Source organism: Theropithecus gelada, chromosome 1 (assembly GCF_003255815.1).
Source record: "Theropithecus gelada isolate Dixy chromosome 1, Tgel_1.0, whole genome shotgun sequence".
Taxonomy (NCBI): domain Eukaryota; kingdom Metazoa; phylum Chordata; class Mammalia; order Primates; family Cercopithecidae; genus Theropithecus; species Theropithecus gelada.
This window is the reverse complement of record NC_037668.1, coordinates 12,660,796-12,687,568: the sequence shown is the minus strand read 5'-3', so window position 1 is coordinate 12,687,568 and position 26,773 is coordinate 12,660,796. Positions and strand designations below refer to the sequence as shown.

At 43.8% G+C, this 26,773-nt stretch overlaps 1 protein-coding gene and 1 pseudogene across 6 annotated transcripts in view; one reads left to right on the top strand and one right to left on the bottom strand.

Moving 5' to 3' along the window:
* The window catches only part of LOC112618235 (myomegalin), a 349,895-nt gene that overhangs the window by 78,525 nt on the left and 244,597 nt on the right, over positions 1 to 26,773 (bottom strand). The gene's annotated exons all lie outside the window — the stretch shown is intronic.
* On the top strand, positions 657 to 26,773 carry LOC112631417 (annotated as a pseudogene). Its single transcript, XR_003121127.1, has 13 exons — positions 657 to 662; positions 740 to 902; positions 13,743 to 13,981; positions 15,695 to 15,795; positions 16,627 to 16,841; positions 17,891 to 17,963; positions 18,426 to 18,630; positions 19,967 to 20,018; positions 23,206 to 23,388; positions 23,879 to 23,904; positions 24,542 to 24,713; positions 25,427 to 25,478; positions 26,120 to 26,773. The product of XR_003121127.1 is annotated as a neuroblastoma breakpoint family member 3-like (transcript).

Genomic DNA, 26,773 nt, shown 5'->3' with positions numbered 1-26,773 from the left:
TGTGCACAACGTGCAGGTTTGTTACATAGGTATACATGTGCCATGTTGGTGTGCTGCACCCATTAACTCGTCATTTACATTAGATATATCTCCTAATGCTATCCCTCCCCACCCCTCCCCACAATAGGACCCGGTACACCCACACACTCTAATTCCCTAACAGAAAGAATCGAATTCTTGTTCACTAAGATCTGCCTCAAATATTACTTACTTTGTGAAAACTGCCCTGGCTACTCAAGTATTTAGTAAGGACTCTTTATTTCCGCCCCCCCCCCCCCGCCACCGAGGCTGGAGTGCAGTGGTGCCATCATAGCTCACTGTCCTCTAACTCAAGGCTCAAGGAATCCTCCTGCCTCAGGCTCCCAAGTAGCTGAGACTACAAGTGTGTGCCACCATGCTTGGCTAATTTTTTATTTTTTCTTTTCAGAGACGGGGTCTTACTGTGTTGCCCAGGCTAGTCAGGACTGTTGATTACATATGACAGAAACCCAGCCAACTGTAGTTCCCCACCACCTTTCAACCTGCTCCTCCCTGGGTCTTCCCAGTCTCCGTAAATGGCAGCTCCGTCCTTCAAGTTGCCCAAGCCCCAAATCTCAATGTTAACCTTGATTTCTCTCTTTTATCTCATAGGCAATCTGAAGGCAAATGCTGTTTAGATGCAGGTGAAGGTTCCTGGTGACCCAGGCTCTCACCAGCAGATTGTCCCTTACCGTCCTCCTGAGGGTGTCTGGAGCTTCAGTGCTGTGTGCTCTTGGCCTCCACGCTGGGGATTCCACCAGCTCCCACTGTCCAGGGCTTCCAGTGGACTCTCCGAGGCACTGATGTAGAAACATCCCCATTCGGTGCACCAAGAGCAGCCTCCCACGGTGTGGGCCGACAGGAAGAGCTGCCAGATCCAACAGGTAAAAGTCCCGAGGCATTGCCAGCCCGATGGGGTCAGAGTCCTCTTTCTATTATGACTCAGATGTGAAGGGAAGATGCCAAGGGCCCTAAACATCGCAGGGCCTTGCCTGGTATGAAACAGATATTAAATAAATATTTGTTAAATGAATGAACAAATCTTCACAGCGTGTGCCGCCCACAACCTGCAGTGCCGTGGTCAGGTGGAAGTGATTTTACTTCGGGAGAGGACAGTGTTCTCTCCAGGACTTTTCCTTAGTAGCTAGATCTGCATCCCTCTCCTGTCTCTTCCCCTTTCACCCCCCATTCTCTGTCCCCATTTCTCTCTCTGTTTCCACCCTGTTATCCCCTTTCACCTGCCTTCTCCTCTTCAGCTCTCATGGCTCACCCCCTCCCTGTCCACCCACATCCCCCAGGCTAAGGCCCCTGCACTGTCCTGGGTGGGGAGATGTGTCTGGTTTTAGGCAGTGCCCTCTAGATGTGTCCAGGATGGGGAATCATGGCTCAGTTGCCAGTATAATGGGTTAAAAGAGTGGCCACTCTTGAAGGCCTTTCCCGTCTCCCATTCCAGAATCCTGTAGGATGTAGAATTTATGGGCCACAGTGGAATTCTTGGTTCCCAGGACCGTGTGGTGGACGCCTTCTTTCATGAGCATTCATGGGGTGACTATTAGGTACCAGGCCCTGGTCTGGGCTAGAGGCCCCATAATGAGTAAATCTCTGGTCACTACCCCATGGAACCCAACACTGCAGGCATTGAGCGGGGAGAAAGAAAGGGGCATGGCCTGTTTGTTTCCTTCTCACGTGGCCGCCCACCAGGTCCTGGGACAGTAGGAGCCAGTGCAGGGAGAGAAATCCAGTGAGAAAGGCAAATGGACGACGGCAGACCCAGGGACTGAGGCCCCCACCTGCAGCCAGGCAGCTTCTGGAGTGGACAGGGAGCAGCAGGGAAGGTCATGGCCTGGTGTTCTGGGGTCCACTGTCTCATTTCATTCTTGTGGGCACCAGAACTTATCCAAAGACAAGACTCAGTATTTCTGGGAACAGTTGGCCAGAGACAGAATGTGTTTCAGAGGAGGAGGAAGGGGTTGTACCCCATGGAAACAGTATATGGTTTTACAGTAGCGTGTCTTTCTCTAATAACTAGTTAGCGTGTTCCTGTTAATGGAAAATGTTGATGGTGTAAGTTCCCCTGGATGTTCTCATCTTCATGTAAATTTGTTCATTTCCTTCCTTCCTTCCCTCCCACTCTCTTTCTCTCTCTATTCTTTCCCTCCTTCCCTTCCTCCCTTCCTTCCTCCCTCCCTCCCTCCCTCCCTCCCTTTCTTCCTCCCTCCCTCCCTCCCTTCCTTCCTTCCTCCTTTCCTCCCTCCCTTCCTTCCTTCCTCCTTCCCTCCCTCCCTCCCTTCTTTCCTTTCTTCCTTTCTTCTTTTCTTTTTCTTTCTCTCTCTCTCTCTCATGCTGTCTCTTTTTCTTTCCTTTTCGTTCTCTCTACTTTTTTGAATAGACCACACTGTACTGAAGCCTACATTATTTACCAAAATCTCTGGAGCTGCTTCTATCTTGCAGGCAGGGAGCTCATCCTGTAGCCCTTAGCTCCTCCCAGCCCCCTCCTCCTTTGATTTGTGGGTGCCACTAGGGCAGCTGCTGAGTCTCAGTGGTTCCTAGTCTTCACCAAGTTCTGCCCACCCAGATGGTTTGTGCCTGTCCTTACCAGAAGCCTGCACTGTCCAGATCACTGAGTCTTCTTCTACCTAACTGATCTGCTATCTGTGTTCTGGGGGCACCCCAGGGTTAGAGGTAAATGGCACAGGCATTGAAATCTCCAACTGCTCTGACTTCAGGTGGGTGCACTTCAGTGCGAAGTACTAACCACACAATAGCAGGATGCCACCAAAACCTTGGTATGGGGCTGCTGCATCCTCATTTAAAAAAATTAATAGACTTTATTTTTTAGAACAGTTCTAGGTTTACAGAAAAATGGAGTGGATAGTACAGAGAGTTCTAGGCTCCCCTGTCCTCCAGCACACAATTTCCCCTATTAGTATGTTGTATTAGTGTGGGCCATTTGTTACAATTGATGAACCACTACTGATACATCATTATCAACTAAAGTCGGTAGTTCACATTAGAGTTCATTCTTTGAGTTTCACAGATTATGGGTTTTGGCAATTACATAATGTCCTAAATCCCCAATACAGCATCATGCAAAATAGTTTCACTGCTGAAAATTTCCTGTGCTTCACCATTTCTTGCCTCCTCCTCTCCTCCACCCCTGACAACCACTCATCATTTTACTACTTCTATCTTTTTGACTTTCCAAGAACGTCCTAGAGTTGGAATCGTACAGTATGTAGGTTTCCAGACTGGCTTCTTTCTAGCATTATGTACTTAAAGTTCCTCCATGTGTTTTCATGGCTTGATAGCTTGTTTTTTAAAATCACGGAATCAGATTTCATTGTATGGCTACCACACAGTTTGTTTATTCATTCACTTGGTGAAAGGCATCTTGGGTACTTCCAAGTTTTGACAATGATGATAAAATTGCTGTAAGTACTTATGTGCAGGATTTTGAGTGAACTTAAGTTTTCCAGAGTGACTGTACCCTTTTGATTTCCGCTAACTATGGAGAGTTCTGGTTGCTCCTCATCTTTGACAGCATTTGGTGTGTTCACCTTTTTGCATTTTAGCCATTCTAATTGGTTTACAGTGATATCTCATTGTTGTTTTAATGTGCAATTCCCTCATGACAAATGATTTTGAGCGTCTTTTTCATATGCTTTTTGGCATCTGTATATCTTATTAATGAGGTGTTCAGATCTTTCACTTTTTTTTTTTTTTTTTGCTTTGTGTTCTTTAGTTCTCAGAATTCTTCATATATTTTGGACAGCAATTTTTCCATCAGATTATTTTGTAAATATTTTCTGCCACTATGTGACTTGCTTTTTCCATTCTCTTAACAATGTCTTTCACAGAGCTGAAGTTTTTAATTTTAATGAGGCTCAACTTAATTTTTTCATTAGTAGATTGTGGTTTTGGTTTTGTGTCTAAGAAGCCATCATCGAACCCAAGATCCCTGAGATTTTCTCCTGTGTTATCTCCTAGGGTTCTTATGGTTTTGCACCTTACATTTACGTGTAAGATTTATTTTATAAAGGTATAACATGCATACCTGGATTTATTTATGTATTTTTTTGCATGTGGTTGTCCAGCTGTCCTAGCACCACTAGTTGCAAAGGCTATTTTTGCTGTTTTAAGTTGTCTCTAAACCTCCATGGAAGATCAGTGGACTGTATGTAGGCCTGCTTCTGGGCTCTGTATTCTTTTCCATACATCTATTTGTGTGTGTTTTCTCTTTTCACCAGCTTCACACTATTTGGGTTACTGTAGCTTAATGTAAGTCCTGAAGTTGGTAGTGCCAAACCTCAGGGGGTTTTCTGAACTTCGTCATGAGAACCTGGTTGAGATCATTGTAGTAAAACTTGGAAATGTGTAAGATTCCCCCTTAGTCTGGGTTTCAAGGAGTTTTTAATGCTCTAGCCAGACCACCTTCAGCTTCTAGTAATCTGTTAATACTATTTAAGTGCTCCTTCCAGTTGCTGACTCCAGTAGCTTCTCTTCCCAGTGAGCTGTGACTCCTTGTATGTTAGCCTGTCTTTCTCATTTTTAGGGTGGCAGTTTTCCCTGTGACCTTAGTTCTCTGGTCCATCGTAGAAGGGTTGACTTTCAGTTCATTCAGCCTTTTTTCTAGCTGTGAGGACAAGTGATGACTGTGTAGCTCTTTCCATGTTGGAATAGAAACCCAAAAGTTCATTTAAATAAGTACTTGTTATAAAAGTCACCCACTGTCAATGTACAACTCAATGATTTAAGTTGATTTATAGAATTGTGCAGCCATCAGCAGAGTTCAACTTTAGCACATTTTGTCACTTCCCCATGTTCCCTTGAACCTCCTTGTAATCATTTCCTAATCCCTGGTCCCCATGACTGAGTCTGAATAGAATAAATATTTGGAAAGCAGACTTCATTATATTTACATTTTCATGTGTTTGGGACTTTATATAGTGGACTGTTGTGTTTGTTTTGTGACAAGTAGAGAATAGATTGCATTCTAGGGATGGTTTTTTGGGGAACATAATAGTGGTCCTGTTTATGGTCCTGTTTATGGCTCTCCTTGAATTGGTTCATCTGTGTTGGTGACTGTTATTTGCTACCAAACCTTGTCTGGTGAGCAGAAGAAAAAGAATTATTTATTCATTTACTTATTTAATTAATTAATTTATTTATTTTTGAGATGGAATTTCGCTCTTGTTGGCCAGGCTGGAGTGCAATGGCACAATCTCAGCTCACTGCAACCTCTGTCTCCTGGGTTCAAGCGATTCTCCTGCCTCAGCCTCCCGAGTAGCTGGGATTACAGGCATGCGCCACCATGCCCGGCTAATTTTATATTTTTAGTAGAGATGTCGTTTCACCATGTTGGTCAGGCTGGTCTCAAACTCCCGACCTCAGGTGATCTGCCCACCTTGGCCTCCCAAAGTGCTGGGATTACAGGCATGAGCCACCGCACCCGGCCAAGAAAAGGAATTTTTGAAAATCTGCTATTAAAATCAAGATGATACATTTTCACACAATAATATGTGGAGTTAAGTACTGAACCATCTTTATTTTAATTTTATTTTTTTGAGATGGAGTTTTTGCTGTGTTCCTCAGGCTGGAATACAATGGTGTGATCTCAGCTCACTGCAACCTCCACCTCCTGGGTTCAAGTGATTCTCCTGCCTCAGCTTCCTGAATAGCTGGGATTACAGGTGCCTGCCACCACGCCCAGCTAATTTTTGTATTTTTAGTAGAGACAAGGTTTCTCCATGTTGGCCAGGTTGGTCTCTAACTGTTGATCTCAAGTGATGCACCTGTCTTGGCCTCCCAAAATGCTAGGATTACAGACATAAGCCATGGCCAGACCTGAACCATTTTTATTCTTTCAGAAATGTGATTGATAACAGTAGAGCCACACTCCTCACGTGCCTGAAATACCCCTCATTGTCTTCTTCAGGTGGCAAGGGCTCTGGAACAGCCACATACAGGTAAGGGCAAGATTTTTACTGTAGTTCTTTCATTGATTGATTGATTGATTGATTTTCTCTTAGAGGGGTTAGCATCCATGTATCTGAAATTGAAACTCAAGAGGAGAGGCAGGCACCTGTACTAGTTTTCTCTTGCTGCCTATTATCACATTACCACAAACCAGTGGTTTGAACCATGGAAGTCTGGAATGAAGCGGCTGGGTTCTCTGATCAGAGTCATGTGAGGCTAAAATCCAGGATTGGGCTGGCTGTGTTATGTTTTCTAGAGCTCAAGGTGTTTTTCCAAGTTCACTACAGATATTGAAAGAGTTCCTATTCTTGTTTGTGGGGGACTGAGGGCCCTTTGTCTATGCTAGCTGTCAACTGGGAGACACTCTGATTCCAGAGGCCAGGAAAGCAATTTCCTCCTTACCTGTCTTTTCATCTTTCAACCAATAACAACTCAAGGAGTCCTTCTCAAGCTCCTACCTTCTCTGACTTCATCTTCAACCAGCCACAGGAAGCTCTGTCATGTATGGAGTGATGTGATTAGATCCAGTTTACACAGGTAACCTCACCATCTTAAAGTCATATAACTGGCATATAACAACATAATCACAGGAATGGTATCTCATCACCTCAACAGGCTTTAGAGACAAGGGTGTGGCATGTTTGGGGACCATTTCAGAAATTCCGTCTACCACAGTCGGACACTTACATTCCCCCATCTGCAAAATGCATTCACCCTCTCCCCTAAGGTTTCCAGCTTTCATGTCATTAAAGCACTAGTTCAACATGAAAAATGTCATGTAGACCACGTCAGATCAAAAGTTTAAAATCCCATCTAAAACATCCACACCTGGTGTGGATGAGGCTTCTGAGGGTGTCCATTAAGTACAGATCCTTGACATAATTCTCTTACCTCCTTCGAGCTGTGAAACTGAACAGTTTATCTGCCCCTAATGTGAAATGACGGGACAGACATAGAATAACAACTACAGGGATTCTCGTTCAAAACGAGGGAACATGGAGGTGATAGAGAAGTCACTGACCCAAAATAGTTTGGAATTGGAGCTGGGCAAAATCCAGCAGGAGTTTCTTAATTAGGATCCACCCTGGGACTGACCCTCTGTCCTGTGGGTCTTTGCCTCTGGGCTCTCTGCTCTGCATTTCTTGAAACCATTATTATTTATCATTTGTCTCACACTTTTTTTCGTATGGCTCCTATTGCACTCAAAATGTTTTTGAGATTCATCCATGTTGTTTTGTGTGTCAACAATTTGTTCCTTTAGCCGTTTCATGGAATGAATGTATCATAGTTTATTGATCCATTCTTGTATTGACAGATAGATACTTGAATGTTTCCAGTTTGTCTTATTATGAATAAAACTGCTATGAACATTCTTGTATAAATCATTTTCTGGACATATGTTTGAATTTCTCTTGGATAATGCTTAGGAATTACTGAGTCATAGAATAGGTAGTTGTTTAGTTCTGTAAGAAGATGCCAGACATTTTTTTCCAAAGTGTGTATACTATTGTACATTCCAACCATTAGTGTCTGAAGGTGAGAAAGCTTTTGCTACTTCCAAAGAGGCCTCTCTATATACATGTAATTTTTTCTAGCTGGAGACAGGCTGATGACTTCAGGGACATGAGCATGGGATACAGGACACCTGTCATCCCCACCACCATGAAGTTGGGATTCAGGAAGGAGGTTAATCATATAAGAAATCCTGTGACCAGCATGAGCTCCTGTCAGACCACATAGGGCACTCAAGTGAACAGGGCACAGGGGCCCCTGGGGTCATGGTAAGAAAGTGTCTCATTGGTAAAACTTTTTCCTTTGGGGAGGTAAATAAATTATTTGTTCCTTCTTGGTAGCCCTTGAAGATAAGGATGGTCAAACAAAGTAATATCATACCTGGAGAAACTCAGATCTTGCTAAGATTTACTGGCTGGGAATCCAATGTTAACGTCAAGAAGCAGCCGCCAGTTGGGATCAAATGTGAGCCTATGGATCAAGGTGCGTACTCAAGGTGCGTACTCAGCTGGGCGCGGTGGCTCAAGCCTGTAATCCCAGCACTTTGGGAGGCCGAGACGGGCGGATCACGAGGTCAGGAGATCGAGACCATCCTGGCTAACACGGTGAAACCCCGTCTCTACTAAAAAATACAAAAAACTAGCCGGGCAAGGTGGTGGGCGCCTATAGTCCCAGCTACTCCAGAGGCTGAGGCAGGAGAATGGCGCAAACCCGGGAGGCGGAGCTTGCAGTGAGCTGAGATCCGGCCACTGCACTCCAGCCCGGGCTACAGAGCAAGACTCCGTCTCAAAAAAAAAAAAAAAAAAGAGCTTTCTGAAAGATGCTACCAGTAGTTTTTCCAGGGCAGAGATGGGTCTTTTATTTTTCTCTCTAATCTAGCCCATATGCTTAGCTGAGAAGGTTTCTTCATATCACTTTAAATGATGATGTCCCTTGTTCAACAGTTTTCTAAGCATTCTTTAGATAAGAATTTTATGGGTATTCTTTATTGCATTAGGCTTAAATTTAATGCATCTTAAGGTTTTATTGCAAAGTCTTGCCTTGTTTCCTTTTTAAGATGATACAATTTATAACATGCAAGTTTGCTGTCTGTCCCCTCCCTTTATGTACATATAAGATGAGCAAACATGTGACCATGAAACAGATGGTCATAGAATTGGTTCAGTGGTTGTGAGTGCAGTAACCCAAGAGTGTCTTATCTGAAATACCGCCCGGAATGCCTGGACACAGTAGACAAAGGTGGTTCAACCGGACGCCTTAGGAAGCATGCTTCCAAAAACAAAGTAGCCGAAAAGAAACCAGAATAACAGACTATCAGAGCCAGAGGAACATTTGGAGGTAATTCAGTACCTCCTCCTTTTCAACCTACAGGGGAGATAGTGGAACAGAAGCAGGGATGGGCCTGCCTGCTGTGCCCACAATTCATTGGAGATTGTTATGGTGAAGAATTTCATTTATGATGAAGGAGAAATAAACCCCCATCAGCTTAAATTCAGGCAGGTTTATTGAAAAGGTGAAGAAGCATCTTGCAGAAGCAAAGCGTGGCTGAGGCTTGTGGGCTCTGTCTGGGTAAATGAGCAGCCGACAGTGGCTGACGCTGCCCCTGACTCTGGGGCCATGTGGTCTGTTGTTCCCTGTGAACATCTCTTCTCTTCTCTTGCATCTTCCCTCAGCCTGGCAGTCTCTGTATACTCTGTATACAAAGCTGTTCATAACAGCATTATTCATAATAGTTAAAAAGTGGAAACATCTTAAACCACCATCAGTTGATGAATAAACAAAATGTGGTATAACCATATAGTGGAATATTATTTGGCCATAACAAGGTTGAAGTACTGATGCAGGCTAAAAAGGATGAAACTTGAGAACAATATGCTGAGAAGCAGATGTAAAATGCCACACTTTGTTATTCCATATAGAGGAAGTGCCCAGAATAAGTACATCTGTGTATACAGAAAGTAGATTAGTGGTTGTCAGAGATTGCGAGAAGCGGGGAATTGGAGAGTGACTGCCCATAGATACAGGCATGCTTTCTGGCATTATGAAAATATTCTGGAATTAGGTAGTGGCGATGGTTGCAAAACTTTTGGAATATGGTAAAAGACACTGAAATGTATGCTTAAAAATGGTGAATTTTGTGATATATGAATTATACTGTAGAAATAATAATACTAATAACAACAGTAATAAAGCAAGGTGTCTTTCCACATCTCCATGTCTTGTTTTTTCATTAAAAAAAAACCATTTCAGGGCCAGGCTCAGGGGCTCGCTTCTGTAATCCCAGCACTTTTGGAGGTCTAGGTGAGAGGATCGGTTGAGGCTAGAATTTCAAAACCAGTCTGAGCAACAAAGCAAGACCTTGTCTCTAGGAAAAATAAAAAATTAGCCAGAAATAGTGATGTGTGTCTACAGTTCCAATTACTTGGAAAGCTGAGGCAGGAGGATCGCTTGAGCCCAGGAGTTCAAGGTTGCAGTGATCTGTAATCACCAGTGCACTCCAGCCTGGGTGACAGAACAAGACCCTGTCTCAAAAAAAAAAAAAAAATCTCACTTTAATAGTAAGTGGCCAGAACACGATGCTGGCAGCATATTGTGAGGAAATGTGTTAGATGAAAGAAGTTAAATTCCAGTTTTCCTTTTTTCAGAAATGAGGTATAGGGGAGAGAAACACATACCTTGGAAAGAACTGACCCAGCCGAATTGGAAAATGTGGGAAGGGGATGGGAAGAGGCTGCTCCACCTGAGATCTGGCTCCAGGACTTACAGCAAGGGGAACTTGGGCAAGTTACAGGCTCTGTGTGCCTCAGTTTCTTCATCAGCAAAACAGAAGGAATCATCCCATAAACTGTAAGGTCGATGCTATCAGCGGGTCCCCAGATTGACTGCGCATCTGAGTCATGTTAACAAACACATTCCAGGCCCCACCTGAGCCCTCTGAATCAGAATTCCCACAAGGAGGACAATGAACTTGTATTTGCACTGACTTTCCCAGGTGTTTCTTACTCTGATCAACTTGGGCGTAGCTGCATCACATCATTCCAGAGCCAAAACACAACAGCAGAACAAGAATATTTTCAATGCAGTCTCTAAAGCAGAGCAGAAACTGTTGAGGGAACCTAGAAGTAAAGGAGATCTGGCTTGCTGGACTCCATTCAAACTTTATTTTGAGTACAGCAGAGACAGGAGCCCTTCGGGACACATACCTGAGGCAGTGACAGTCCAACTTTGGAACAGTGGAAGCCCTAGTTTCAAATTCAAGCATGCTTTGAGTAGAAATTAAATTTACCTCTTTAGCACAGCAACATGGCCAATCTTTCCTAAGCTGCCCAGCTTACAAAAAAAGGAATCGTCCTGCTAAGAATTCAAACTTCAGCAGTCATGGGTAAGTAAGGAAGTCTTATAAATCTATTCTAGCCACCTAACAAGAAACCAGAAATTTAGCAAGTTCTTTCACTTTCAGGACAGTTGTGTTCACTAGATCAGAGGCATTGAGACAAGAACAACAGACCCCTAAAAAGGGAAAGTGTTCCTTGCAGTTTTAGGACATCACTGGAACATTAGGGAAGTGGGAACACAGCTGCCTGCTCTACAGTGTGGGTTGCCTTTGTGTCTGGAATGTGTCTGATGTCCTGATCCCTGTGCCCATTTCAGGAGCCTCGGGAGGAGCCTGAATCACTGATGGAATTAGACAGTGCGTGGAGATGGCTCAGCAGGATGAGGGTAACTGCAGGGCAAGTCTAGGTCATACTGAGAGACAATGAGTGGCGCTGATGGGGACAGACAAAGATAAAATCAAAAGTTTGTGCTTCATCTTCAAAAACTCAAACTAATAACAAACTTGGCCTTATGAGAAATATTAAGTATTTTTCTATTTACATGAGAATATAATCTCAAAACAGAAATCAGAAAAATATTAAGTCCAGGACATGAAACCTAAACCATTGCTCATATTTATTCTTTCTAAATAGAGCAAAGTGTAAAATCTTCTCCATAAAACATACATTGTGGTTATAAAAAGGCAAATGTCTTAGAATCATTGGTATTCCTTAGAAGGTGAATTAAACACAGCCAAGGGATGACCCAAGTCTCATACTTCTCTTGCATATTCCAAAGTTCCAGGGAAATTCCAGGTGATAGAGGTTATTTCCCGTACTGTTAAAGCAAGGTTGCAGACACTTGGGAATTTTGGTCCCAGTACTCTAGGAGGGCACATCTCTGTCCTGGAAAATAATACAGGAATGAATTCTCTTCCTGTGACTCATTCTGCTCATTCTTCCAGCATCACAAAAACCAAAAAATGGAAATATGGCCAAATACATGGTTTGCTATCCCTCTTCTTCAGGTTTCTTACCTGTTACTTATGGATAATAGCTTTACCTTAAGGATTATGATGAAGATACAATGTCCAAATATGAGCACAGTTTTGAACAAAATGCCTTTTATGAATTGGTCAATGAATAATTACTAAATAATTTTATGAATATTTACTGAATTATATTGATCATATGAACAATTACTGAATAATTATTGTGATTGCTTGCAGTGCTCAAAACTCATCCCTGTGTGACCTCATGTAAGCCATGTAACTTTGTGAACCTGCAGTTTTATCATTTAGAAACTTGAGAGATTTTCATTCTAACGCAGAATGTCAGCTCTCCCAGACCCCAGAAAATACAGTGACTTAAAGCCTTTCATACCTCTCAAAGCAATATTCTTACAGTGTCATTAGAGGACGGTGTGGGCTGCAGAGATGGATACTTTCAAATGGGATTGATCCAGTTCTCTTTCCTTCACTTCCACATGAATGCTGGGCAGCCCAGGGTCACACCCACTACACCCTCAACTCAGGCAAGTCCACCAGCCAATCTTAGGAGACCCGGGCTACAACACAGTCTCCCAAGTTCCAGACTCACAAAACCTAGGTGGGAATGAAAGCTGAGAAAGTGAGGAGGTGGTTCAGGGGGTCACTCTTTCCTACTCGTTCCTCTCACCTCAAACTCACCTTCTATTGCACAGCAACACTGAGGATCACCCATCAACCCTGACCAGAACCTTGATCTTGCCATGTTCTGTTAGTGGAATGCAACCAAAAATCAATGGTGTTAGTCCAACTCAACAAAATATACATCAAACCATATTCCACAAGAACTGCTCATGGCCCTGTTTTTTCAGTATATGGGAAAACAAAATGGAAACAACAAAATAGCCTCAGGTTTACAAAAATTCCCAAGATAGATGGTCACACATGTTTTCAGGAGACCTCTATATAAATGATTTTGATCACTTGATACCTTGAAAAGAGGTCTTGTGGCACTAGAATGACATCCATTAGTGATAAGTATAAAATGTAGTGCTCAGTGACATTAAAAAACTAATCAACCCACATAGAGGAAGAGCTTTGGATGTAGGGATGCCAAACTGGTCTAGAGTGTAATGAAAGCCCAAGATGGTGCCCCACTGAGAAAAGAAATCAACATAAGAATGGGATGCAGCAAGAAGAATACTGAGACAGGAAAGAAAACATTTTTTTAAAAATGAATTATTCATTCACTTTCTAGTGGATACAGAAAAAACTGCAGAAGATCCAGAGGATATCAGAGCAGGCTAAAAGTCTGATATCTTATACCTGTGGAAAACCCTTAAAATCTGCTTTAACTTAGAGCAGGTGGGGTGACTTCATGACTACCATTAAGAAAATATAACCTGTTGGGAAACTGTTTCTGCCTTGATGATTTTGTACAGACAAGAGCTAAACAGTGAGGAATATGCTTAGATGTATTGGCAAAGAGATGGGTCTGTGCCATTGTTACAAGGGTACACGAATACTGAGAGTGAATGCTGAAGGAATGATCCACATTGGTGGGAACCCTCAGGTGAGACCAGGGTTCCTGTGTTTCAGCAAAGCCTGGGCAATTGGAATGCAGGGCTCCTAAGATTCCACGACACCCCCACCTTCTAATTTTGTTATTGCAACTGCAGACGGTTACCTGGCACGCTGGCGACAATCTTCCTCACTCTTGTCAAACTCTGAGTCACTGGCAGTGCCTGCAGCTCTGAGCTCAGGCACCTCGAACTTTATTTTTGTGGTTAAGGATCCTAAAGTGTTGTGGGGAGTGATCACGTTTTTCTCAACAGTAAGTTAAGAATTTCAGTTACTGACATCCCTCAGTCCTGACTAAACCTATTTGATTTCACCAATTTTTAACCCATCACGTGTTGGCGTTTCTTCTCCCCAGTCCCTGGCTCCACCTTTTCTGCCACAAACGTCAGCTTGGTGGTATCTGCCGGCCCTTAGTCCAGTGAGAAGGCAGAGATGAACATTCTAGAAATCAACGAGAAATTGCGCCCCCAGCTGGCAGAGAAGAAACAGCAGTTCAGAAACATCAAAGAGAAATTTCTTGTAACTCAAGTGGCCTGCTTCCTGGCCAACTGGCAGAACAAATACAATACGATCTCTAGGCTCACCATCATGAAAGTGATGAATGACATCCTATCTTCTCTTTGAGGAACTAAATGCTCTCTCCATCAAAAATAATTTCTTCCTTCCTGTACTTGTAAGAAAACAGAAATGGGTATTTTAACATTTTGTTAAGGTTGGAAGACAGAGGTACCAAAGTATTTAGTAACTTTCCATGTTTGCAGTCAGGTGGGGGTGGGACTGGAGTTCAAATCCCAGTTGTTGATTTTCTGACACAGGCAGAGAAGGACCTGTTTTCTCCAAGAGTCTCAATCATGTTTTCAAGAATCCTCTCTGTACTATATAAGATCCTGCAGACAAATAACATCTAGTCTGTTGTTCTAAATGTCTGGGACTAGTGAACTTTTATTCAGTTCAAGCTTCTGTTGAGGCCCAATGGGCAAAGCTCTGTTCTAGTGACCCTGACGGAAAGTTGGTGATAGTACCCAGTACCCGCTCTGAGGAGCTTCAAGAGGCATTTGTTCCTAATAGAACCTGTGGTATCTGTAAGTGATGGCATCAAGAGCAGGGAGTAGGGGCTGTGCACGGTGGCTCACTCCTGTAATCCCAGCACTTTGAGAGGCTGAGGTGGGCAAAACATGAGGTCAGGAGTTTGAGACTAGCCTGGGCAACATGGAGAAACCGTGTCTCCACTAAAAATACAAAAATTAACTGGGCGTGGTGGCAGGCACCTGTAATCCCAGCTACTCGGGAGTCTGAGGTAGGAGAATCTTTTGAACCCAGGAGGCAGAGGTTGCAGTGAGCCAAGATCGCGCCATTGCACTCCAGCCCTGGGCGACAGGGGAAGATTCATCAAAAAATAAATAAATAAAAAAGCAGAGAGTACCCTGGTGAGAGGAAGTCCTGCTTCCTGGGGCACAGGCTCTTGTTCCTAAAGAGGAAGAAAGATCGCACCCGACAATGTGTGGAAGTAGCAGTGCAATGTGCAAGAGCAGGGACCTGGGCCTGTATCCTGGACTCCATCCAAGTTGCTTGTCTTGTCTGTCCCTCAGTTTCCTCATCTGTTCATAGGGTACTACAATAATACCTACCTCTGTAAATTGCTGCGGTGAATTACATGAGCTATTTCTTGTCAATCTCCTAGAACATTTATTGGCACAGAGTAAACACTATCTATTAGTTCTTCATTCTACTGTTTCTAAATTAACACAAACTTTATTAGTATTTGGGCATATTTCCTTCATGGCCTTATGGTCTTATGTCTCATACTTTATGTTTCAGATACGATTCTTAAAATCTTATCTGAAGATATGATTTAAAAATCTTTGACATACTTGTCCTTGAAATTCCCAGTAAAAGGGAAACCATCAGTCCCATAGTCCTAGGGGCCTTCCCGACTTACAAGAAATCACTGCTTCATGGCCCAGTGCAGTGTTTTAGAGGAGAGGCTGAAGGCTTGGGAAAGCAGCCCCGCATTCAGACTCAGACCTCAGGGGCTGTGAGTTCTGACTCCACTTCGTTGTGGTTGAATCATCTTGTCAATTTCCTTGATGTGCCCTTGAGTTTCTCTTTCTTCGTCTCTAAATTTTGGAGGATCAGATGCCAGAAAGTCGGGAGACTGAAGAGTAAAGATGTGGAAATCCCTGCCTAGAGCCTGGTAGTGGGGACAGTTTTGTCCTTGGGATGGACCTGCCTCCTGCCCTGTAGGCAGTGACCACAGCAGCATGTCCAGCCTTCCACTGAGGCAGGCGTGTCTGTCTTTTCTCAAAGTATGAAGAGTGCAAAGACCTCATAAAATCTATGCTGAGGGATGAGCTGCAGTTCAAGGGGGAGAAGCTTGCAGAGCAGCTCAAGCAAGCTGAGGACCTCAGGTGAGGGGGCCCGTGGGGGCAGGCAGGTGGGCAGGTGTGTAAATCTCTGACGTACAGCAGCTCGGCGGGAGAAGTAAGAGCTAAGCTGGGTCAGGGAAGGGAAGGAATTGCCATGGCAGGCTCACGACACACAAATATTTATCAAACAGAGAACAAGGATAATAATAAGTTATGGGTTGCAGTTGTTTCTCAGAGCCTTGTTTTCTCTTTTTCAAACAAGTAATTGTTGAGGTGAAGTTTACATAACACGAAATTAATCAAAGGAGTGCAAACCACCCAGCAGCATTCAGTATACTCAAAATGGTGTGCCATCACCACCCCACTTACCCTTAGTCAGAATCACCTCCTGACTGGCTGGGGCATCTCATTCTTCCACTCATTCAATGTTGCCTTCTCGACCCTGTCATTCTTTTCTTCTTTCGTCTTTTCAATTCGCCCCATCTGCACCCAGCCTCATTTTTGTACATGGCTTTGTATCTATAGCCGCAAGATGCACTATGCGTATTTTCACATGGAAATGTCCGTGGCCAGAGTGAGGAACTGAAAAGATGTCTTTTTGAAACGGAATTAGGAAAACACCTACTTTTGTTTACAGAAGAGAAAGATGAATGGAACATCATCAAGGATCTTATAGGAGTCCTCTCTGATACAGAGGAAACCTGTAAACCATTTTCTATTCTTTCTCTTGGCCACAGACATTCCTTTAAACATGTGCTGACCTTCTGCTTGGAGGTCTCCTTGAGGACATTGTCTCAGAAATCTCTGTTGCAATATTAGAACTGATCACTCATCCCTTTCCACTGTTAAATGTTCTCTACCCTCTCACCTTAGGCAATATAAAGTCCTGGTTCACTCTCAGGCATGAGAGCTGATCCAGTTAAGGGAGAGGTTATGGGAAGGGAGAGATGCCTCCCGCTCATTGACTCAGCATCTTCAGGCCCTCCTCACTCCGGATGAGCCGGACAAGTCCCAGCGGCAGGACCTCCGAGAACAGCTGGCTGAGGGGTGTAGGCTGGCATGGCACCTTGTCCAAAAGCTCAGCCCAGGTAAGGTGGCCATTGGCCCTGATGACCCAAAACCCCAGGCTTATGAGAGACTCCAGACCTCCACACTTTCACAATGACGGTTGTATCGGTGGGGTTTTTCCACTAAACATATGTGGCCATGACATGACCAGGACTTCCTGGATAAGAACAGAGTTGGGAAACCCATGGGGTTGGAGGTCACAGTATTGCAAATGTCCCTCCTTCCTTGATGGAAGGTGGTCTTTGGAGCAAGAGGCAGCGTCTTTCTAGTTTTAAAGGACAGGAAGGAGGCTGTGACGGGCGGACGCTTGTTAGAGTGAAAAGAGCTCTGGACTAAGAATGAAGGTTCCCAGGCTGTCTCTTCAGCAATGTTCTTAATAACTGTTGGTGAGGGAGTGATTTATCCTTCCTGAGTTTCTCTCTCTCCATCTGCAAAGGCAGCCAAATTGTCTCTTGCAAGGGTCTGAAGCATCCAAATGTGGGAACACTTACGACTGTTTTTCAGAATGAGATGAAGCCCCTCGCCGTGTGGTGTTGGAGAAGGCACCTGATGTGGGGGCATTTGGTGGTAGGAAGGGCTTCAGACTGGAGCACTCCCCATGGAGAGAATGTCCCTGAATAACACAGCAGAAGCCATGTGGAGGGCCTGTGCAGTCTCCTGATGTATAGAGGACTGTGGGACAAGTTTGTCCTCTCCTAAGAGAAAGAATTAGTTTCTAAATGCAAACTGTGACAGGACACCAAGCCCATGCCTGGGAATCAGATCTGTGGCGGGATGGGGGAGACAGCTGCCAAAGGCCAGAGAGAGGCTGCACAAGCCTCCAGTGATATGGGGAGCAAAAGGTCTTTTCAATATTTGGCCGTATCTTGAAGGTGGCCCTCCAGATAGAAATGCATTGCCTGATGGATCAGGAAATAACGCCAGGGCATTTTGTTAAAGATAAAACATGAGAGCTTTCAGCTGAACGGTGACCCACGCCTAGATGTTCGTGTCTCTGTGTACATTGGGCTGACTGTGCTTGCAGAGTGTGAAGTGGGAAATACCTGAACGAACACTTCTGTATTTACAGAAAATGACGAAGATGAGGATGAAGATGTTCAAGTTGAGGAAGCTGAGAAAGTACAGGATTCATGTGCCCCCAGGTAACACTGAATACTCAGGAGCAAGTAATGGGTGGTAACATATGAAAAGGGTCTAGGAGGCGCACCCTCTCTGGCATCTACGATGGGCCCAAAGCCTGCATTCCCTTGGCCACAGTGTGTGAAATTCAACCCAGCTTAGACACAGGGTGTGGCAGCTGTTGTCTCTCTGTGTGTGCCGAGTGTCATGTCTGTACTGTACAGGGATAGCTGAGTCTTCATCCTCCTCAGCTCCTGTCTGTCCAGTGCAATGAACACCAGTTGCTCTCTTCCTCTCTGGCTCCCATGGCAGCCATGCTCTGTTGCAGAGAGAAGAGGATTGCCTGTCACTTCTTAAAGGGAACCTCCTGTTTGCTTTCTGGGGCCTCTCTCTTAATGCCTCCTGTCAAAACCAGTTAGGACTCCCTGGGGTCCAATCCCTCTGTGTTTCATCTTCTTTCTTCTCTATCCCACCTTGCTCATCAGGGAGGTGCAGAAGGCTGAAGAAAGGGAAGTCCCTGGGACTCACTGGAGGAATGTGCCGTCACTTATTCAAATAGCCACGGCCCTTATGACTCCAACCAGCCACACAGGAATACCCAGATCACATTTGTGGAAGACGAAGTCGACTCAACTCTCATTGACTCATCCTCTCATGATGAGTGGGAGGATGCTGTACATATTATCCCAGGTAGCCTCTGTTTTCCTTATGTCTCCTACCTCTGTCTAGGCTGAGGAAGATAAACTCTGAAGACAGGCTCTATACACACAAATTGGTTTGAATAAAAAAACTGCAATGGGATTCTAAAAAGATATTAGGGAGTTTTTTTGTCCTTCTCAGCTCATGTCATGCCTTTGTCTGCCAGTCCCCAGTATGAACTTTCTGGACCCCATGCAAGTTTGACAATCTCATAGTCACCTAGTGCAGGAGGTGCACAGGAAATATCTGTCGGACCTCCTAGCTTCGATTCAGTATCTCTTGTCATCTTTGATTAAGTCACCGGTCCCTGAACAATGTTCATGGAGTTTCTATGCCTTTTTAAGGAAGCTGGCAGCCTTGCCTTTGTATCTGGAAATATTGTTCCCTAGGCTTCACTGCTCTCAGCTTTAATCTTGATCTCCTTTTAGTCAGCTTGCTTAGCGGCACAGTCACCCTGAAATCAGGATGGAAACTTTTCTTCTTTACTTTGCTGATGTATTTCCATAAAGCAAGGCTGGACCCCGTTTCTCCACCCCATCAATGCAATGGCTGATCTAATGTTCCTTTGTAGCATCATACACACACACACACACACACACACACACACACACACACACACATATATGTATACACACACACACACACACATATTGTTTCGCAATGGAGTCTTGCTCTGTCACCCAGGCTGGAGGGCAGTGGGACTATCTTGGCTTGGTGCAACCTCTGCCTCCCAGGTTCAAGTGATTCTCCTGCCTCAGTCTCCTGAGTAAATGGAATCACAGGTGTACACCACCACATCTGGCTAATTTTTGTGTTTTTAGTAGAGACGGGGTTTCCCCATATTGGCCAGGCTGGTCTTGAACTTATGACCTCAAATGATTCACCTGTCTTGGCCTCCCAAATCACAGATTCTTTTTAAAGCAAGAATTGTTCAAATTTGTCAGTCGAGTTTCATGTATAGATGCCTCTAAACATTTAATGTCCATGTTACCTGGTGATATAAGTCAGTATTGCAGCAACACTCCAAGAAAACTGTTTGACCAATTTCTGGAGAGTTTTTTGGGAAAAATTTTGTTTAACTTTGACTCAGGCAGGGAATATGGCATTATGGTGTACACGTAGAGGGAGATTTTGGCCTGTGAGTCTGGAAAGCTGGGTCATCTACTTCTCACCAGACTTTATCTAGGGCACCCTAGAATATTCCTGTCAGAATTCATATTCTTGCACTGAGAATAGTTATATCCTTGTGCTATGACTGGACACTGATTTGGTCATATGTGAAGTGTGAATTGCTTAATGTGACATGCTTCTCTGAATTTATTTACAGAAAATGAAAGTGATGATGAGGAAGAGGAAGAAAAAGTGCCAGTGTCTCCCAGGTAATGCTGTGGAACTGTGGGCTGTTAATTCAGTAGTGACACCTGGAGATTGTAGATTGAGGAAAAAAAGGGGAGGTGATGAATAGAACTATTTCTTCTGTTCACCCAGCTACAAATTGTCCTTATTAACAATGTTGTATGTTATTTGTGGCACTTGTATTTGTTTTAATTTCATAGTCCTCTCAGTATAGGCACTTGCAATCAGATCAGCCTGGTGAATGAGCCAAACAGGGTTTTCTTGTTGATCTTTTCAAAAAAAACCCAGCTCCTGGATTCATTGATTTTTTGAAGGGTTTTTTGGGTCTCTATCTCCTTTAGTTCTGCTGTGAGCTTAGTTATTTCTTGTCTTCTGCTAGCTTTTGAATTTGTTTCCTCTTGCTTCTCTAGTTCTTTTAATTGTGATGTTAGGGTGTCAATTTTAGATCTTTCCTGCTTTCTCTTCTGGGCATTTAGTGCTGTAAATTTCCCTCTACACACTGCTTTAAATGTGTCCCAGAGATTCTGGTATGTTGTATCTTTGTTCTCATTGTTCTAAAGAACATATTTATTTCTGCCTTCATTTCGTTATGTACCCAGTAGTCATTCAGGAGCAGGTTGTTCAGTTTCCATGTAGTTGTACGGTTTTGAGTGAGTTTCTTAATCCTGAGTTCTAATTTGATTGCACTGTGGTCTAAGAAACAGTTTGTTGTGATTTCTCTTCTTTTACGTTTGCTGAGGAGTGCTTTACTTCCAAATATGTGGTCAATTTTGGAATAAGTGTGATGTGGTGCTGAGAAGAATGTATATTCCATTGATTTGGGGTGGAGAGTTCTGCAGATGTCTATTAGGTCTGCTTGGTGCAGAACTGAGTTCAAGTCCTGGATATCCTTGTTAACTTTCTGTCTCGTTGATCTGTCTAATGTTGACAGTGGGGTATTAAAGTCTCCCATTATTATTGCGTGGGAGTCTACATCTCTTTTTAGGTCTCTCAGGACTTGCTTTATGAATCTGGGTGCTCCTGCATTTGGGTGCATATATGTTTAGGATAGTTAGCTCTTCTTGTTGAATTGATCCCTTTACCATTATATAATGTCCTTCTTTGTCTCCTTTGATCTTTGTTGGTTTAAAGTCTGTCTTATTGGAGACTAGCATATGAACCCCTGCTTTTTTTTGCTTTCTATTTGCTTGATAGATCTTCCTCCATCCCTTTATTTTAAGCCTATGTGTGTCTCTGCATGTGAGATGGGTCTCCTGAATACAGCACACTGCTGGGACTTAACTCTTTATCCAGTTTGCCAGTCTGTGTTTTTTAATTGGGGCATTTAGTCCATTTACATTTCAGGTTAATATTTTTAATGTGTGAATTTGATCCTGTCATTATGATATTAGCTGGTTATTCTGCCCATTAGTTGATGCACTTTCTTCCTAGCATTGATGTTCTTTACAGTTTGGCGTGTTTTTGCAGTGGCTGGTAGAGGTTGTTCTTTTCCATGTTTAGTGCTTCCTTCAGGAGCTCTTGTAAGATTTTGCCTGCTGGTGGCAAAATCTCTGAGCATTTGCTTGTCTGTAAGGGATTTTATTTCTCCTTCACTTATGAAGCGTCATTTGGCTGGATATGAAATTCTGGGTTGAAAATTCTTTTCTTTAAGAATGTTGAATATTGGTCCCCACTCTCTTCTGGCTTGTAGGATTTCTGCCCAGAGATCCACTGTTAGTCTGATGGGCTTCCCTTTGTGGGTAACTGTACCTTACCCTCTGGCTGCCCTTAGCAGTTTTTCCTTCATTTCAACCTTGGTGAATCTGGCAATTATGTATCTTGAGGTTGCTCTTCTCGAGGAGTATCTTTGTGGTGTTCTCTGTATTTCCTGAATTTGAATGTTGGCCTACCTTGCTAGGTTGGGGAAGTTCTCCTGGATGATATCTTGTAGAGTGTTTTCCAGCTCGGTTCCATTCTCCCTGTCACTTTCAGGTATACCAATCAAATGTAGATTTAGTCTTTTCACATAGTCCCATATTTGTTGGAGGCTTTGTTCATTTCTTTTTACTCTTTTTTCTCTAAACTTCTCTTCTTGCTTCATTTCCTTAATTTGATTTTCAATCACTGATACCCTTTCTTCCACTTGATCGAATTGGCTACTGAAGGTTATGCATGTATCACGTAGTTCTTGTGCCATGGTTTTCAGCTCCATCATTTAAGGTCTTCTCTACACTGTTTACCCTAGTTAGCCATTCATCTAGTCTTTTTACAAGGTTTTTAGCTTCCTTGCGATGGATTCACACATCCTCCTTTAGCTCAGAGAAGTTTGTTATTACTGACTTTCTGAAGCCTACTTTTGTCAACTCGTCAAAGTCATTCTCCATCCTGCTTTGTTCCGTTGCTGGCGAGGAGCTGTGATCCTTTGGAGGAGAAGGGGCACTCTGGTTTTTAGAATTTTCTGCTTTTCTGCTCTGGTTTCTCCCCATCTTTGTGGTTTTATCTACCTTTGGTCTTTGATGTTGGTGACCTACAGATGGGGTTTTGGTGTGGACGTCCTTTGTGGGTGTGGATGCTTTCCCTTTCTGTTTGTTAGTTTTCCTTCTAACAGTCAGGTCCCTCAGCTGCAGGTCTGTTGGAGTTTGCTGGAAGTTCACTCCAGACCCTCAAACAGGGATTTCTTGGTGTCGCCTGTTCTCTCCCATGTGTTCAAATCCAGAGAGAGACGTACATATGCTTTCTGCCCATTTGTTGTTAGTATGTTTGCTAGTATTTGTGCAAGAAAAGAAATTGGAAAAATAAACATATTATATCAAAATATTGGAAAAATGGGGCCCTTAATACACAAGCTGTGTGTCTGCACTACCTCAAGAGCTCTGTTCACTTGAATGCCGCATGCAAAATTCAACCCAATTTATGCAAAGTAGTTGAAGCCCTGCGTTAGTTCTCTGTGCTGCAAGTCATGACGGTAGTTTACAGGGAGAGTCTGGGTGCCCTGCGTTGGCTCATCTGTGGCAAATATACTGAGCACGTGCTGCCCATTTTTGCTCTGTCCCCAGAGCAGTCACTCTCCACCCTGCATTTAGAAGGATAGTTTTATTTCTCTTGAAGGAAAAATGCCTTTGGTTTCTGTGACCACTCCATTCTCTCTCCCATCAGATCATCTGGGGGGTTTTGTTGTCTAATCTCTGCTGGTTAAATCTTCTGTCATCTCTGTCCTGCCTGGCTCATCAGGAATCTGCAGGAGTCTGAAGAGGAGGAAGCCCCCAGGAGTCTTGGGATGAAGGTTATTTGACTCTCTCAATTCCTCCTGACATGTCTGCCTCGTACCAGTCTTACAAGAGCACCTTTCCCTCATTAGAGGAACAGCAAGTCGGCTTGGCTCTTGACATAGGCAGTGAGTACTCCATTGTGAAGGTGATAAAGCTCCAGTTCATGTCCCAGGTGGACCCCATAATCTTTGGGCCTTGTGCCCCTGGTTGGGCTGAGAGTTGCCATCACTGTGGGCTGAACCTATATATCAGTGTAGATTTCAATCACTCTGGAGTTGAGTCTGAAGCACAGGCATGGGGTGGGTCAGTGGGCTTTGCTCTCTTCCTAGTCTCAGGCCATACCCTTGCCACCCTTGACCGACTCTCAGGACATTGAACTCAAGGCAGGTGTGGCGAACTCACACCAAGCTCTGCAGCACATGCCCAGGAGTTGTCTGTCAGATCAGCTCATCTGAATTAAATGTCTCTTGCCACCTACTAAGTTCCTTATGAGTTTCATTCCCAAAGCATGTCTGTGCTGTTCTCTACCTGCCCAAGGCCAGTGTCACCCTTGTCTACCTCTCAGTGGAAGATGTGACCCAGGTTTCACTGAATTTATCCTTATTTTCTGTGTCTTCTAAGTTGGCTTGTTTTAGCTCATCTGGGGCCCACCATGCCCCAGGTAACTTTGAGCAATTGTAAACAGCTAATTCTGTGTTGACACCTGGAGACTCCTGGTTCAGGGAAAACAGAGCAGGCCGACAATATCAATTACATCTTTTCAACCAAGCCTGAATTATTCTTACTAATGTTGCTGTTGGTTTTCATGACAGTAGGTATTTAGGTATCCATTTCTTCCTCCCGTTATCATTTACGAACGTACTGTAGGTGGACCATACTTCAAAAGCTGTATTCTCATGGTGACTGCATGGAATCTTGAGCACATTTTATGGAACATTATTGAGCACAGTCTTTTCATGATCACTGTATGCTGTGTGTCCTGAGGGCACTAACTCAGAGTGTCCTGACTCCCTCATCAGTGTGTCACCTGGACAATTCACTGAGCTCGTTCTCTCTCTCTCTCTCTCTCTCTGTCTCTGTGTGTGTGTGTGTGTGTGTGTGTCTGTCTGTCTGTCTCTTTCATTCTTTTGCATTTGACCCTGTTGTGTCCCGTCATGAAGGCAATAATTTGTTACCTCATTAATGAATCTATCCTTCTTCTTTTTTAACCACTTCCTTATGCTACCCATGAAATCCAGTTGGGGCTCTGTTGTGTCTGATTTCCCCTGGCTTGTTCTTTACTTTTTCTACTTTTCCAGACTCAGCAGGGAGCCGCTGGAGTTAGTAGAGCCTGAAGCCTGCAGAACTCACTGGATAGATGTTATTCAACTCCTTCCAGTTATCTTGAACTGCCTGACTCCTGCCAGCCCTACAGAAATTTCTTTTACTCACTGGAGGAACAACACATTGGCTTTTCTCTTGATGTGGATGGTGAGTACCTTTCTATGAAGGTGATAAGGATCCACTGAGTCTTCCATATAGAGATCATATTCCTGCTCCAAGTGGCCGTTACTGAGCTGAGAGATGTCATTGGTGCAGTGAGGACCTGTAGGCACATGTAGGTTGAATGAAACTCTAGTTCTACCTGGAAGCCCAGACATGGGATTGGTCAGTGAGCATGGCTGTCTTCCTAGTCTCAGGCCATGCCTGTGGCAATCTGATGCTACTCTCACGACATTGGACCTGGGCAGATGTGACAAATTCAGAGAACTATGATTTGACTCAAGGGTTTGTAGATTTCCTTTTTCACTGTAATTTCAGTGTCTAAAATCCTCACAACCTTGAACAATCTGAGTATTTCATGAGACAGGGCTAAATATTGCAGTTTTTCTCCCAGAAATCATTTGAGGGCATTTGCTTTAAATTGATTGGAAAAATATGGCATAACCGTTTGCACAAACTTGTGACAAATGATATTGGGATAACGATCTACCAGAATAGGGACATTTTACCCACAGTTTCTGGGACAAAAACCAAGGAATCTCTATCATGACCAGCCTTCAGGCCTCCGGAAATATATCTCTCACAAGTGTCCTCTTCTCATGCCGAGGCGCCTGAGGTCCCTGTGTGAGGATTAGACAGTGGATTGTATGTATGTAGGAGAATCAGCTTAATGTGTCTGTCCATGTCTGAATTTATTGCAGAAATTGAAAAGTACCAAGAAGGGGAAGAAGATCAAAACCCACCATGCCCCAGGTAACTTTCAGCAATTGTGGACGCTTAGTTCTGTGTTAACACCTGGAGACGACAGATCCAGGGAAAACAGAGTATGTTTGATTTCATGTTTTCAATGAAGGCTGAATTCCTCCTACTGACATTGCCGTTGGTTTTCATTGCAGTAGACGTTTAGGTTTCCATTTCTTCCTCCCCTTATCATTTACTAACGTATCACAGGTTGACCATACCTCAAAAGCTGTACTCTCATGGTGACTGCATCGAATTTTTGAGCACATTTTATGGAAAACTATTGAGCTCACTCTTTTCATCATCACTGTTTGCTGTGTGTCTTGAGGGCACCAACTCAGAGTGTCCTTTTTCTCCCTTATCAGTGTGTCAGCTGACCAATTCACTGAGCTCACTTTCTCTCTCTTTCTCTTTCTCTCTCTGTCTCTGCTTCTCTCTCTCTCTCTCTCTCTCTCTCTGTCTTTTTCTTTCATTGTTTTCTACCTGGCCCTGTTCTATCCCAACATAAAGGCAATATTTCTTTTTTTACCTCATTAATGGATCTATCCTTTTTCTTTTTAAACCACTTCCTCATGTTACCCCTGAAATCTAGTTGGGGCTCTGTGGTGTCTGATTTTCCCTGGCTGCTTCTTTAGTTTTGTCTCCTTTTCCAGGCTCAGTGGCGTGCTGATGGAAGTGGAAGAGCCTGAAGTCTCGCAGGACTCATTGGATAGATATTATTCGACTTCTTCAACTTACTTTGAATTACCTGACTCATTCCAGCACTACAGAAGTGCCTTTTACTCATTTGAGGAACAGCACGTCAGCTTGGTCCTTGACATGGACAGTAGGTTTTTTACTTTGACGGTGGTAAGACTCCACCTGGTCTTCCAGATGGGAGTCATATTCCCACACTAAGCAGCCCTTACTAAGCTGAGAGATGTCAGTGCTGCCGGCAGGACCTATAGGCATGTGTAGGCTTGAATGAAACTCTAGTTCCATTTGGAAGCCCAGACATAGGATGGATCAGTGGGCATGGGCCTATTCCTATTCTCAGACCATGCCAATGGCAACCTGTGCTCAGTCTGAAGACATTGGACCCAAGTTAGGTGTGACACGTTCACAGAACTATGCAGCACATGCCGGGAGTGATCTGTGAGACATTCTAATTTGAACCACATCTCTCTGGGTAGCGACAAAGTTCCTCAGGGATTTCATTTTGCCGGCATGTCTCTGAGCTTCTATACCTGCTCAAGGTCAGTGTCATCTTTGTGTTTAGCTCATCCAAAGGTGTTGTCCTGGTTTCAATGAACCTAACCCCATTCTTT